Source organism: Miscanthus floridulus, chromosome 19 (assembly GCF_019320115.1).
Source record: "Miscanthus floridulus cultivar M001 chromosome 19, ASM1932011v1, whole genome shotgun sequence".
Classification (NCBI taxonomy): domain Eukaryota; kingdom Viridiplantae; phylum Streptophyta; class Magnoliopsida; order Poales; family Poaceae; genus Miscanthus; species Miscanthus floridulus.
The window spans coordinates 42,708,496-42,723,226 of NC_089598.1; the positions used below are offsets into that span (position 1 = coordinate 42,708,496).

A 14,731-nucleotide genomic window follows, 5' to 3' on the forward strand; every position below is an offset into this window, starting at 1 on the left:
GGAGTGCATCGTGCGACCGGACACTGGGGTCCTACGTCCTGGTCGATATGACCGGCGCGTCCGGATCGCCCCTGACTTTTCAGAGAACAGAGAGCCAACGGACTCTATTCGTGGGGAGCTCTCTATTTAAGCCCCATGGCCGGCTCAAGCTCACTCTCTTGGCCATTTGCATTGACATAGCAACCTTGTGAGCTTAGCTAAAGCCCTCCCACTCATCTCCATTATTGATTCATCATCTTTGTGAGATTGGAAGAGAATCCAAGTGCATTGCTTGAGTGATTACATCTAGAGGCACTTGGTGTTCGTGTTTCGCTGCTGGATTCGCTTGTTGCTCTTGGTGGTTGCCACCACCTAGATGGCTTGGTGCAGTGGAGGAGGATTGGTACGAGTTAGTGATTGTTCATGACCATCTCTCCGGTGATTGTGAGGGGACTTGTACCTTCCCCGGCGGAGCGTCGAAAGGTAACCCTAGTGGATTGCTCGTGTCATTGAGTTACCTCACTTGTGGGTAGATTCTTGCGGTGTCTAATTATGTGGACGAGGTTCGTGCAACACCTCTTAGCCGTCGAACCACCAAGTGTTGGTCGACACAACGGGGACGTAGCGTGTTGGACAAGCACATGAATCCTCTAGAGAAAATTGGTTGTCCTCTTGCCCTTTGGTATGCTCCCGGTGATTAAGTTAGTATTCATCTTGTGATTGGTTCACTCCTCTACGCGGCGGTATAATCACCTTACCTACTCATTTACATACCCGCTAACTAGTTGTAGTAAGCTCTTTAGTGTAGCTAGATTTGAGAGCTTGCTTTGTAGCTTAAGTTCATCTAGTGGAGCTCTCTAGTGTAACAAGTGTGAGAGCTCTTAGTGAGTAGTGACTTAGTAAATTGTGTGTCTAGTGATCATAGTAACTAGAATTATTGATAGGTGGCTTGCAACCCTTGTAGAGTTAGAGCAAGTTTGATTTTCGCTATTTGTCATACTAATCAAATTGCTCTAGTTAGTTTATAGATTTTTAAATAGGCTATTCATCCATCCCTCTAGCTATATTAGGACCTCTTAGCCGGCCGGTATAAATGTATGCCAATTGCCCCCTACGTGTGGCTGATAGTGGTGTCAGTATAAAGTTATATCAACCAACCGCTTATACCGATCACTGTTGGATGCTATTGCGTAGGTATACACACTAATAGTTTGAGGCCTATTATAAACTAGGAATGCCAATTGATCGTCTATTAGGAATTTTTACCGACTGATTGTCCATCAGTATTTTGGTACTTCAATAGACTCATGTCTGACTCTACTTTTGGTTATGCTACAGTGTCATCATGGTCACACCAGGAGAAAAATTGACCATATGGATAGGAACACTTTGTACCATATGCATGCGTTTTTTTAGAATGCAAAACTCAATATCCCTCGATACAATTGCAAAACATTTCTTACAACATGTGTTCGAGGGTAAAAAACAAACACAAACAACAGAGGGAGTATATTGCAAGCGGAAGCTCCCACAAAACAGCATCTCCCTATGATCCCTCAAGAATCACTGAACTCCTGTATATGCCGGGCACCAGAACTTTTCCAAAATGTATATCTACTAATAGGCCAGTTATCTGCTATGGCTTCGGCTTCCGCCGGCATGCATTGTACCCAAATTTTAATTCTCCTTACTATAAAAGGATGAGGGTCTCCTGTCAAAAAATATATGTCAACTTTGTATAAGGTTCAGTTCAACATGAAAATTATTGTAATAATTGGCTAAAAATGCTCAATGGAGTTCGTAATCCATCTCAAGCCTTGTTTGGATGTAGTTGGATTCGCTATCAATTCACATGTGTTGAGGATAAATTGGAGTTAAACTTGAACTAAATTACACTCAATCATCTCCGGTACATGTGGATTGAAGATGAATCCGACAACATCCAAATAAGACCTCAAGGAGCAATAAAGTAAACCATAGAGCTGGTGCAAGCTAGAACCTAGGACTGCATTTCAAGTGGCACAACTACAGATGGACAAGTGTAAAAACATCCCTATTTGGGCGAACGTGCACACCAAATTCTAAGTAACACAAATTAAACTAACCAATTTCTCGGTCACACACCGACACGAAATTTTTCTGCCATGCAAATAGATTGTTATGGCCTTATGGAGACAAGATCACATATATAATTATTGATTAGAACAATTTTCATGTTATGCCTTGGAACAGCGCTAGGCGCCAATGATTTTTCTTCCTAGTTTTACCTCCTAACTACAAAATAGGTAAATTTGATACCGCTACCAATACTATTCAATTCAGGCCCACGCCGTAACACCCTAAAACTTGCCTCTTTTGAAAATAGGTCTAAAATGTTTTATTTATGAATTTTGAGCTCATGACAATGTAGGAAATAATTTTTTTTATTAAATTAAAATTCATCATAAGGTAACAACATGTTTGAGCATACATGCCCTTGCATTTGGTTTATTTGGTTGAGTGGTTCTGATTGAAAATTTTAAATGGTTGAAATTGCTTTTACAAATGAAATTAAAAATGGCTTTGAAATAAAAGAAAAAAATTGAAAATAAAAGGATTTAAAAGTTGTATAATTTATTTTTAGAAAACTTACTAAAATGGCTCATTTTTTATGTGAGTTGAAAAGTGTATTTTAAACTCTAATTGAATTTGATTTGGTTTACATTTGAATTTGGCTTTGAAAACAAAATAGGAAAAAGATTTGGAAAATGAATTACTTCCTCTCCCATTCCCCCTCTCTGGTTTTGGCCCACCTCCTCTCAGCGGCCGCTCAGCCTCACCCACCACCATGGCCCAACGTCACCCCGCAGGCCCAGCGTTCTCCCCTCTCCTCCCTGCTCGGGCCGAAGCCTAGGTCGGCCTGCCTCTCTGTTTCTTCGCGCCCGTGGCCATTTCTGTGCTCGCGGCCCAGCTCTGTCCACGTCGGCCCAGCAGCTTCGCCCCGCCCCAGGTCTACGTCGTGCGCTCTCTTTTCCTTCCGCTGACAGCTGGGGTCTTCTCCTTCCTCCGCGCCGTGTCCGCCTCGTGTACGACCCCGCCGCCGCTGCCGTGTCTAGCTCTGTAACGCCGCGCGTGCTGTGCCGCCCACGCCTCCATGCCCCTTAAATACCGCCCTACGTCTGCTCCGCCTCCCCATCTAAGCTGAGCGCAAGGCACATCCGTTTTAGAGACCCTAGCGCCGCCGCGCACCCTAAGCCGCCACCGTTGAGAGTTGCCTTGCTGCGCCGCTGCTCCACCGCCACCTCGACTGCTCTATCGAGCTTCGCCACGCCCGTGCTAACCCGCCGAGCCCAATACTTCACCATATTTCACTTCGGTTCGCTTGCGCCGCGTTGCCGTAGTCTTGCCGGAGGTCACCACCTGCCCGCCACATAGCCCACCGCCACAGCGCCGCCTTAGACCTCTAGAACCCCCATGGTGAGTTCTCCGTCTTCCCCCCCTCTCTCCCCGTGGTCTTACCGTGTCCATAGGTGGCCGTAATCGCCGAAACCGTGGACGCCGGCGAGCTCTTAGCCGCCGCCCATGGCTGGCCGCCACACCGGGCACTATAGCCGCCGGTCAGCTCTCTCCTCCCCCCGTGATCTAATCAGCGCCGTTCAATTATGATCCGACGGACCAGATCTTAAGATACCCCTTTGTCCGGTATTTTTATAAAAAGGCCCTTACAATTAATTAGATCTTAACCCGCGGTCCAAAACGCAATCACAGATTATGTTTTCTTCTTTGGAAAGCATAGTTTCTTCAGATTAGATTCAAAATACGTTTTCATCTATTTACAGTTTTGCCACTAATCTTGTTTTAGCTATAAAATCTCCATTTTAACTCTATTTTGATACATTCAAATTGCGTTAGGTTCGTATTTATGTTGTCTACATGTTTATACCACATTTACATATGTTTTCTACTTTTAAAATTCGTGGTTATATTTAATCTATTATTTTATTAAAGAAAATCTTATTTAATTCATATCTTCTACGTTTTAGCTCCGAATTGACCTGTTCAAGTTGTGTTAGCTTCATAGAGATGAGATCTACGTATTAGTAACAATGTTTATCATATTACTATTTCTAAAATTTTATGGTTTAAATCATATCTTGATTAATAATTATGCAACTGGATTTTATAAATAAAATATGATTTGTTTTACTTTAGTTTTATAATCTAAATCTAAAATTGACTTAATTCAATCTATATTATTTATAAAATATCTTATATATATATGAATTCATATGGTTAAAATAAATAAACCCTATAGTTTTCTTTTCCACGTATAAAGTAGATCTATCGGTAGATGTATCTTTTACACCGTAGCTCCGATTAGCGTGCTTTTCGTGTCTATGTGTTCGTAGCGATGCGTAGAATCGTGTTTCAAACTCTTTTACTTATTTTTCTCTGATTGGTGTACTGTTCTGATTTAGATCTACTGTTTGCTTCGTGTATGATTGCATGGATGTTTGTGTGGTGCTTTATGATCATGTCCAGTCGGTGAGCTTTACGTGTTGGATCAAGAAGTAGATCTTTAAAGATTTGGATTGGAAGAAGGATCTAATTTTAAGGCAAGTATAGCATGAGATCATCCTTATTGTCCTATTCACCTTTAATCATTTAATTCATACTGCATGTGTCTACCTTGACTGCCACTAAGGGTTTCTTTGTGCTTTGTTACCTTGTGCCTTGATACCTATGGGGTATTGCATTGGGTATTATGATGCTAGTGCTCAACTAAAGCCATGATCTTGTAAATTGACTAATGGATTATGCAATAAACATTAAAAGATGCTTTTTAGCAACATGGAAATAGGGGGCTAGAGTGTTTAGCTACTTTCTAAATGCTCTAGATTCCTCTCCCTAAGGACTTATCTATAAGTTATCATCCGGGACTTACAGTACAGCTGTGAGGGTTATGTGACTCTGGCTTTAGTTCTGTATGAGGACCTTTTCTAGATTGTTAGAGGTTACCTCTATGGCGCAGGAGGGGCTTCGGTTTGTATGATCTTGGCCTGCCAAGAGGGTGCACTTTGATTTCTTTGTATTTTGTTAGTCACTCCTTGGAGGGGGGTTCATGCTTACTGATGGGGAAACCTTAGTTGCCCTAACTTGTTAGACGGACCTTTGAAAGGCCTCATAATGAACCCTACCGACCTTCCTTGGTAGTGGGTTAAGAGGCTCGTGACCTCGGGTGAAAGGGTAAATCACGACTTACAGTGAAAGTGTACAACCTCTGCAGAGTGTAAAACTGGTATATCAGCCGTGCTCACGGTCACGAGTGGCCTTGGAACATTTATGGAATAGATGATGAACACTGATGATACTAATGATAAAGATGCTCACTAATGATTACTATTTATGCTATTCATTATTCATGTTTACCCAATCATGTGTTTATATGGGCTTGTGATAAACTTATTGCTACTCCTATGCTAAAATTATGACCATTAAAAGCTAATCGCAGTTAAACCAGTGTCAGCCTTTTGAGCCTCATGAACCCCATGTTATATTTCTTGAGTACGACATGTACTTATGCTTGTTTTATTTTTCACATATTTGGATAAAAATCTCGGATGGGTACCAGAATGCTAGAGTTTGGAGGAATTAGGCTTGTGGTCAACCAGTCAGTTGTCCCTGTGGATTTGGATTCTTCGCCTGAAGATCGAAGTTGTCTTTCCGCTGTCTATACTCTGATGTTATATTATGTATACTAATATGTTATGTATTTAAGTATTGCCTATTGATATTACCCTTATTTGTAGCTATATGTGAGATTTCACTTCCTAGGCTCACATATGGTGTGTATCTGGTTTTGTCCTTAAAACTGAGTACTACACACGCCAACCTAATTTTGGTGTTTTTTCTGACACAATCTCACATGTAAGACACTCTTTCTCCCTCCTTTCCTCACCATTGTCGCCTCCATCTCCCTCTCTCCCCTCCTCTCTCTCTCTCTCTCTCTCTCTCTCTCTCTCTCTCTCTCTCTCTCTCTCTCTCTTCCCCACTGCCGCTTCCCTCCCACTCCATGGTCCACGGCACCACGCCTGACCACACTAAAGCAAGAGTGCACTCAAAGCCGCCCTCCACCTCCCCTTTTACCTTCTCTGCTGCCCTCCACTGCAGCACCTTCTGATGAGGTCATCACTCTTTTGGATACAAGGCTTGGAGGCAAAGAGGACCAGTGTGGGCGCCCAAGTCACAACGGAGGTCTAGTCCAACTCAAGTTGGAGTCCACCTCGGACTCTAGGAGTAGTCCTAGTTAAAAACGTCACCTAGGACACATATAGACTCTATTTTTGACATATTATTACCTATGCGTGGAAAATTAAGGCGATAACATTTCCAATGCCAATGGTCTCACGTCAAAATTCCTTTAGAGCCAATGGAAATCATAGAAACAAGTGGACGTCCAGAATCTATCCGGGTGATGCGTCACCGTATTTTGGGTCGTTGCCTGATGTATCATATTAGATCCCAAAAGGGCCCCCCTAGGCTTATGTTCCCCCTAAGATCTATTAATTCATGGCCACCACTTTGTTAGGGTTTGTGTTTTGTTGAGTTCTAGTTTTTCTTGTAAAACCAACATTCTTCATAGCACTTGTAATGTTGAGTTTGACTGCAGTGAATCCGTGGCCCTGTTCTTGTTCTTATTCGATTATGTCGATTAGTCCTTTCAATTGAAAACTTGAACCTATTAGTTTGATAAACTTCAACTCTATTTGCAATATTAGATTGTGTCCTTTACATTCTTGCTTGTGTTCTCAATTCGCTTGTAGGAAAAGCCTTCTAGACGAGATCAATCGTGCTGTGCGTGGTTGATAACCAATGGAGAAGTGGTTACAAGTTGCACGGGTCAGAATCATACTTGATTATTAGAAACCTAGATCATGAATGTGGAGTTCTTCACATCGATTTTCCCCTACGCTGAGTCTCCATCATCTCCCCCCTCCGCCGCGTCTTCTCGCTCATCTAGTGCATGGCGAGATTGGCGTTGCAATTTTCTCCATATCCAACGATGCTCCATGGTGTGGTGGTGCCCTTTCACTCTGTCTACATGATCACCCCCCCTCCCTAGCCAAGGCATGCAAGCCACAGCCAGAAACTTAAATCGGTGTAGCTAGGGGCTATAGTCGAGATTCGGCCATGGAAAGCCTCTTGTATCCCTCCATCTCTTCAGAATAGACTATCTATGATATATCACAAAAGCATGAGGTGGCTTGGTGGTTCGCACACAACAGAGGCGAGTGAGCAGTAGCAGTGGCACAAAAGCTAGTATATGCTAGACATAGCTATTGGAAGGTGGCAATGGGGAGGAGGGAGGTGTAAAGTTATCGGGAGAGATGGATCATATGACAGGCAGGCCCAAGCTATGCTTGAAAACCACCAAAAGAAGACCAAGATGTCCGATCTCTTCATGTGGAGCTCGTGGCGGTGCGAAGCTCACCGGTGTGACAGCCGCACGAGCAACTCGCCGGCGGGGTGGCGTTACACGAAGCTCCTCCCCTGGCCTGTTTGCTGGAGCATCCGTCGTGGAGGCTCGCCAGTTCGGTGGAGCGGCCGTGGCTGGCGGACGCCGCGGTATAGGCGGGCGGCGCGGTGGAGGCGGAGTGGGGAAGGCAGGCGACATGGTGGAGGGAGTATGGAAGGCGGGCGGCGTGGTGGAGGCCAAGCTCAGTGGAGAGATGTTTTTTAGCGTCCAGACCGATAGACGCCCTGGCCTCAACATTTGCGCTAAGAAAAGTGAGACTAGCTAGTAGTACCTAGTGAGCCTTAATTAAGATGGCTGGTGGCTTAAGGAATTTTGGGTCTGCACATATAAACATTTTAGATTGTAATAACGTGTTACACAAGTGCACAAGAAACATATTATTGTCTAGCGTCCGCTGCTACAACTTGCGCGCAAGCTACTAGGGCACAACTACTCTATTTTATTTCGGTGGCAGAACTAGGACTGGGTTGAGGTAAACGTCCCTCTTTGGGCGAACATCGACACCAAATTTCTCAGCCATGCATGTCTACCTCATCGGGTGTGATCCCCGGTGGGAGCTGCCAGTCGAAGTGGTATAGGAGTGTCGCGAGTGCCAATTCGATGTTGGCATGCGCTAGCATTATGCCCGGGCACATCCTTCTTCCTCCACTGAACGGCAAGAACTGGAAGTCCGTGCCACGAAAATCAACTGTAGTTCCTTCGAAACGCTCTGGCTTGAAAACCTCGGCATCATCCCAGTACTTTGGGCCCCTGTTAATCGCCCAGACATTCATGATCATGAGCATGCCTTTGGGCACATCATACCCAAGGATCTTGCAAGATTCCTGACTCGCTTTTGGGAAGAGCACGCATGTTCCTGGGTGCAACCGCAGTGTTTCTTTGATGACATGCTATAGGTACTTCAGGTTGGTCAGGTCGTCCTCTGTTACACGCGACTTGCATCCCAGGACATGGCGTATCTCTTGTTGCACTTTCCGCATCAGTTTCGGATTCTTCATCAGCTCTAACATGGCCCATTGGATCGATGTCGATGTTGTACTGGTTCCAGTCCCAAACATGTCCTGCAGAGACGTGTCGCGTAACGATTCATGAGGCCATACAAAAAAAAATAAGGGACTCAATAAAATTCAGGTATCTGAATTTAGTTTTCTGTCAGACCATATAAAAAATAATAAATCTCCCCTCGTGTCTCGGAAGGATGCAAGGCATGCGCAATTTGCAGTAGCCAGAGTGTAGACACTGCTAGACTAATCCTATTATTATTCACGATTTAGCTCGGATAGTTTTCATTACATTCACCAACTAAATATGCCTCAAGTCCTTGACAGTGTATTTATTTGAATACGTAGATATTACTCCCTCTATTCTAATTTATATGTCGTTTTAGCATTTCTAGATATATAACTATTATTATAGATCTAGACATATCGTACTACCTAGAAAAGTCAAAATAACATATAATTTATGATAGACGGTGGTAATATATTTTTAAAGAAAACATGTTAGAAAATTTTGACTTAAGTAAGAGAAGACTAAGGGGGTGTTTGGTTACTGCAGGAAAATTTTAGTCCCTGTCCCATCGAATGTTTGGACACATGCATGAAGTATTAAATATAGACGAAAAAAATAACTAATTGCACAGATTGTGGCTAATTTGCGAGACGAATTTTTTAAGCCTAATTAGGTCATGATTTGACAATGTTGTGCTACAGTAAATATATGCTAATGGCGGATTAATTAGGCTTAATAAATTCATCTTGTAAATTAGTCTCCATCTATGTAATTAGTTTTATAATTAACTCATATTTAGTTCTCCTAAATAGCATCCGAACGTCCGATGTGACATGGACTAAAATTTAGTCCAGGAAACCAAACACCCCCTAAATTATACTGTAACCTAAAACTGAGAGTAAAAAGTAGTAGCAGCATAGAAGTCAGATAGTGATGCCAACGATTGATTGATATAGGTAGTACCAGGATGACAGCTTTAATGGTCGCCATGGTGAGAGGGCAGTCGAGATCATCATCGCATTCCTGCAGCCTCAGAGGCACATCGAGCAAGTCGCGTGCATCGTTGGCGCCGTCGTCTTCGGCACCTGCTCCTGCCTTCCTCTCGCGGTGCTGGTCGATGGCCCGATCCACCAGCTCGAACACCTTGGCGTTCAGCGCCTTGAACTCGCTCACCTTGCCGTTAATGGCTCGCAGGAGCCTCGACGACGGGAACAGGTCCTCGGCGCTGAACTCGGCGAACCTCGTCATCGCCTTGGTCAGCGTGGCCATGAACTCGTCCCGCCACGTGAACCTCTCGCCCATGATGGTGCGCAGGACGGTGTCGGACACGAACCGGGACACTAGCTCGCTGACGTTGACCAACTGATGACGCTCGCCGGAGCGCGCGACCGTGGCGATGGCGCGGGCGAGGTGCGCGGCCTCATCCTCCCGGATGGAGCGGAAGGATCGAACGCGCCTTGCGCTCAGGAGCTCCGTCGTGCAGATCCTGCGGAGCCTCCGCCACATGGCGCCGTGGGGCAACATGACGAGCCCCACCTTGTCTCCGATGGTGGCTCTGAAGGTCGCGGTCATGGTCCGGGTGGCGAAGTTGGTGTCGTTCTCCCTTATAATTTCGCGTGCGGCGTCGGCCGACGAGACGACGATAGCGTGCAGCTCCCCTAGCCGGACGTACATGACGGGGGCGTCCCAGCGGCGTGCGAGGACGGCCAAGGCACGGTGCACGAGCCGTGGGTTCTTCACGGTCATTAGGTGGTGAAGGGTGCCAATTACCGGGAGCCGCCATGGTCCCGGCGGGAACCTTGTCCCTGGCGCACAAGGTGGAGTCCGTAGACAATGCAGTTCGAAGAGTACTAGACCTAGGAGGACGAAGATTAGAATCATATACAAGCACCAAGGGAGCAGTGGCTCCATGGCTTTGCTCCACTATGATGTTAATGATAAAGACGTAGACAATAGGAACTGGCCTAATAATAGAATAAAAGGAGGTACCTAGTGCAGAGAGCTCCCGCTCTGTGCGAGATCTGGGGAAGGGTGTCAGTGGCAAGCCTTACCCTCGCCTGTACAATGTGAGGAGACCGCGACTCGAACCCGGGACCTTCCGGTCACAGACGGTAAGATTCTACCGCTTGCACCAGAGTCTAATAATAGAATGAACGTTTAAATTCAGCTTCAGGCTGTGTATATTTATAGATAGAGTTGCAAGGCTTGGATGAAGTAGATGCCGTGTCTAAGTTCCTATTGGGATAGTGAAGCCACAAGCCTTGGAACACCTTATGAGTGGTGGTAGCTAAGAGCATCTCTAGTCTCTCATGCGCATAAGTCTCCACGCTTCTGCTGCAATCTAGCATTCTTGTCCCGGTTCCTGCGAGCACGGAAATAGGGAGAGCAGGCCTCCAAAACCGAGTTGTCTCTGCGTTCATCTCCTCAGGTAAAGGGCGACCATTAGATGTTTGGGGAGCGATAACGTGACTGCTCAACCAATATTTGGGATAGTGAAGTCACAAGCCTCCACTTCTAGGAAACACCATATGAGTGGTGGTGGCTACGAGCTTCTCTTTATCATTAGCACCTAAATCATAGCCTCAAAAGCCCAAATTAGGAGCTCTCTAAACTAAGAGCATCTCTACTAGATATCTTACCCCAATCTTCTAAAAACATCCTAGCTTGGACAATATCATAAACCTGCTAGCTAGGCCTAAGCCATAAACCAGCAAGGCCTGTTCACATTTTTGTTCTAAAAATGCAATTTTATCTTGTTATTTGTATGAGATTCTAAATGCAATTCAATATTTGTTATGAATGAACTCTACGTCGCATTGATTTGAAAATAGACACATTCTGTGCCATTCGATTTAGCACAAGCACAAATATGAAGCAAAAAAATTCTAGAATTCTTGTTATATGATGAAATTCTTGGCTTGGCATGTCTTCATATTATTAGGTAGTATTACAGAATAAAAAACAACAAAGGCACATATTTATGACATTTGCATTTATTTACTTATTGCGAATATAGATGGCATGACACATATACACATTCATTGTACATGTGAAAGTATATCATGCGACTTGTGCATAACAAGTTCATCTACTTTTGCTCATATATATATCATTGGAACTGAAAATGAAAGCATCAGTTGATCAAGTTCATATGCTCCGATCCTAGTCATGTTTATCTATATTGGTCAATGCAAGTTCATCTCTATCCTAGCCCTATATCAAATTTCTGGATTGATAACTAGTAACCAAATTCGGCACATATTAGACATTCAAGTTCGTCATCCGTGACTAACGCGGCACTTGCCTCCTCATCCTAGTTAATGTGTTGGTTTTCCACTATCCTTGTCCCCGACACCAGCCGCTTCCTCCCCAATGCTAACCTTCTCTGCTTCCCTAGCTAGCTCGCTATGCCATGTCTCACTCTCCACATCCTCCTTCGTCCTCCCCTTTCATGCATCCTCCCCTCCTCCTCATCCTCCTAGACACCTTGCCATTGGTACCTCAACGCTGACTCATCCTGCACTTTGAAGCCAAGCTTGTCTATGCTCCACCTCTCCCAATCTGTAGTGAGCAGTTATCCTTCTATACCAATTTATTGATGAAACCAAAAACTGAAATTCTTATTCAATGACAAAGGAGTTGTTGCCTTAGTGATGATATATTATGTTTGATGATGAAGCTAGCACACTATCGCTAAAATTAATCAAAGCCTCACTGTCGGTATATGACGACCAACAACCTATCACGGGTTATCCAGGACAGAGTTTGGTGGGCTTCGGCGTACGTAGAACTCGGCGGTAGACATGAAGACAAACGATTTATACTGGTTCGGGCCCTCGTGATCAAGTAAAAGCCTTACGTCCAGTTCGGCATGATGCCTTTGTGTTGGATTGTATGATTGAATTGATGTACCATCTAGTGTCTACCGATCTAGGGAGCCTTGCCCTCCTTTATATAGTCCAGGGGCAGGATTCCTAGTCAGTTATAATATAGGAGTCATAGTAGATTACAAGATAGCAACACTACTAGGATCACATATGGAGAGTCCTAGTCAGACTGGATCTTTGTCTTTCCTTTCGGGTTACCCAAAGACTATGTCCCACAAGCCCCCGAGCTCTTATGGTTGATCTTGAAAGTCTTCCTGAATCTCTTGGAGCATACCAAGTAGAATGAAGCTTCATCTGAGTACTTTCTTGAGAGAGATCATGGTGTGCTCTTGAAGTCAATATGCGTCACCGCCAAGTGAAGCATATATGCTTAGCCCCTGATCCTCTTGCTAATTAGCATAAAAGCTGGAGGGTCTTGTCTGAAATTTCTCCAATTCTTTTCGAAGAAATTTGAATGCATCCGATGAGGATATATACCCCACAGGCCCCGAGCCTAAATCCAAGTACCCGGTACTCGGTTATAGGGTTTTGTAGACATACTCAAGGGTGCAGTTGAGTAACCTCCCAAGACAATAATCGAGGATCGCTTGTCACCGTGTGGTTGAGTGCTTGTAAATTTGATCTTCTATCCTTGAATTCGAGCCCCCGAGCATAATCAGAGTGAAGCCGACTAAGCTAAGGCAATGGCCGAGCCCCTGAGCTTGAGTGCCGTCTATGTTGGATATATTATGGGCTTGGCTCATATAATATTTAATAAATCAAATAAACTCTATGCCATGTAATAAATAATATGTTGATTATGGTTTAATATCATACAGGATTTTAATTGAATGGTAACTCAATTTATATGGTTGGATATTGTCCATCTATATTGAGAAGTTGAAAAAAGGACACTAGTGTGCCACACGCGCGTGCACCGCCGCCGCCGCCGCCGGCCGGGATGTGGGCATGGCGTGGCGTGGTAGGCAGGCAGGCAGGCAGCGAGTGAGCGGACGGACGGGGCCGTATTTTGCCAATCAAGTCACATAATTACGAGAGTTTCTTTCATTTTTATTTGGTGGCGATTCGATGATGAGAGTTTTCTCCGTTGCTGCCGCTGAACAATGATGGCGAGAGCTCTCTCGTCTCCTGTCTCTTGATCTCCTCCTGAGCCCTTTCGCTTACCCCGCAAGTGACTAAATAGTGCCTCCCTTCCGTCAACCAGCTAGTTCGTTGGCAGCAACCACTCTCCCGCTGCCTCAGAGTTTGTCCGTCCTAGACTTCCAGTACTTGCACGCTCGAGTCCTAGGAGAGTAGGCCTCCGAAATGCCTGCTGTCTAATAGCTATGAGTTCGCCTGCTCGGGTGGAAGGCGGCAATCATGTTTTTGGGGAGTGTCACTGATGGCACGACTACTCGCTACTGGGGATCTTTGTCTCCAGTGATTGACACTGCTACTCGTCTGCACTGCGTCGAGCAGGACGACTACACCGACAAGCACTATGTCTTTGAGTGCATCCGACTCTACCGCTGGGTATGTTACTATTAATCCAACCTTTCCTATAAGGTTTTGGTTTCAATCGCATTTGTTAGTACGCTCTACATATTTGCCAAGATAAGATCACACAAGCACACACATGATGTCACAAACCTTTTGATTATTGCTATTTTTTGGACTAAATTATTACTGAAATAGTCTAAAATTCTAACAATAAAAAAAAGTGATAGGCAATTCTCGGTAGTCGGCTTTGCGGGTATGCTGAAACCAAATATTTTTGAGGGCACTCATTACAAGAGGTGGCGGCAGCGGTGCATTCTATGGTTGACTGCTATGCACTACTATTTTGTCGCTAAACCTAAGGTTGTTGGGCCGCATGTGCGTTCAAACATGTTGATACTACGTTCAAGGCTGCAATTCTAAGTGTGCTAGGAGACACCATAGTGGATGTATATGTGCCGCTACAGACGGGTAAAGAGATGTGGGATGCACTTGAGGCCAAATATAGGGTTTCTGCTGCTGGTAGTGAGTTGTATGTCATGAAGCAGTTTTATGACTACAGGATGGTTGGTGACTATTCTGTAATAGAACAAGCTCATGAGATACAAACACTGGCAAAAAAACTCGAAATTTTTGGTTGTGTATTATAGATAAGTTTGTGGTAGGCTGTATTATTGCAAAGCTGCCACAAGCTTGGATAGATTTTGCTACTTCTCTAAAACATAAGAGACAGAAGTTTGGCATTGCCGACGTCATTGGCTCTTTGGATGTTGAAGAGAAGGTGAGGGCAAAGGACGTCCGTGGCAAGAAAACTGTTGAGGAAAATTAATGGGGACGGGGATCTCGATCTTCCGTCAGGTAG

General features: G+C 44.6%; 1 pseudogene; it reads right to left on the reverse strand.

The window, feature by feature from the left end:
- Nucleotides 1-7,934: 7,934 nt before the first annotated feature.
- Nucleotides 7,935-10,417, reverse strand: LOC136525937 (desmethyl-deoxy-podophyllotoxin synthase-like; annotated as a pseudogene).
- Between the last annotated feature and the right edge of the window lie 4,314 nt (nt 10,418-14,731).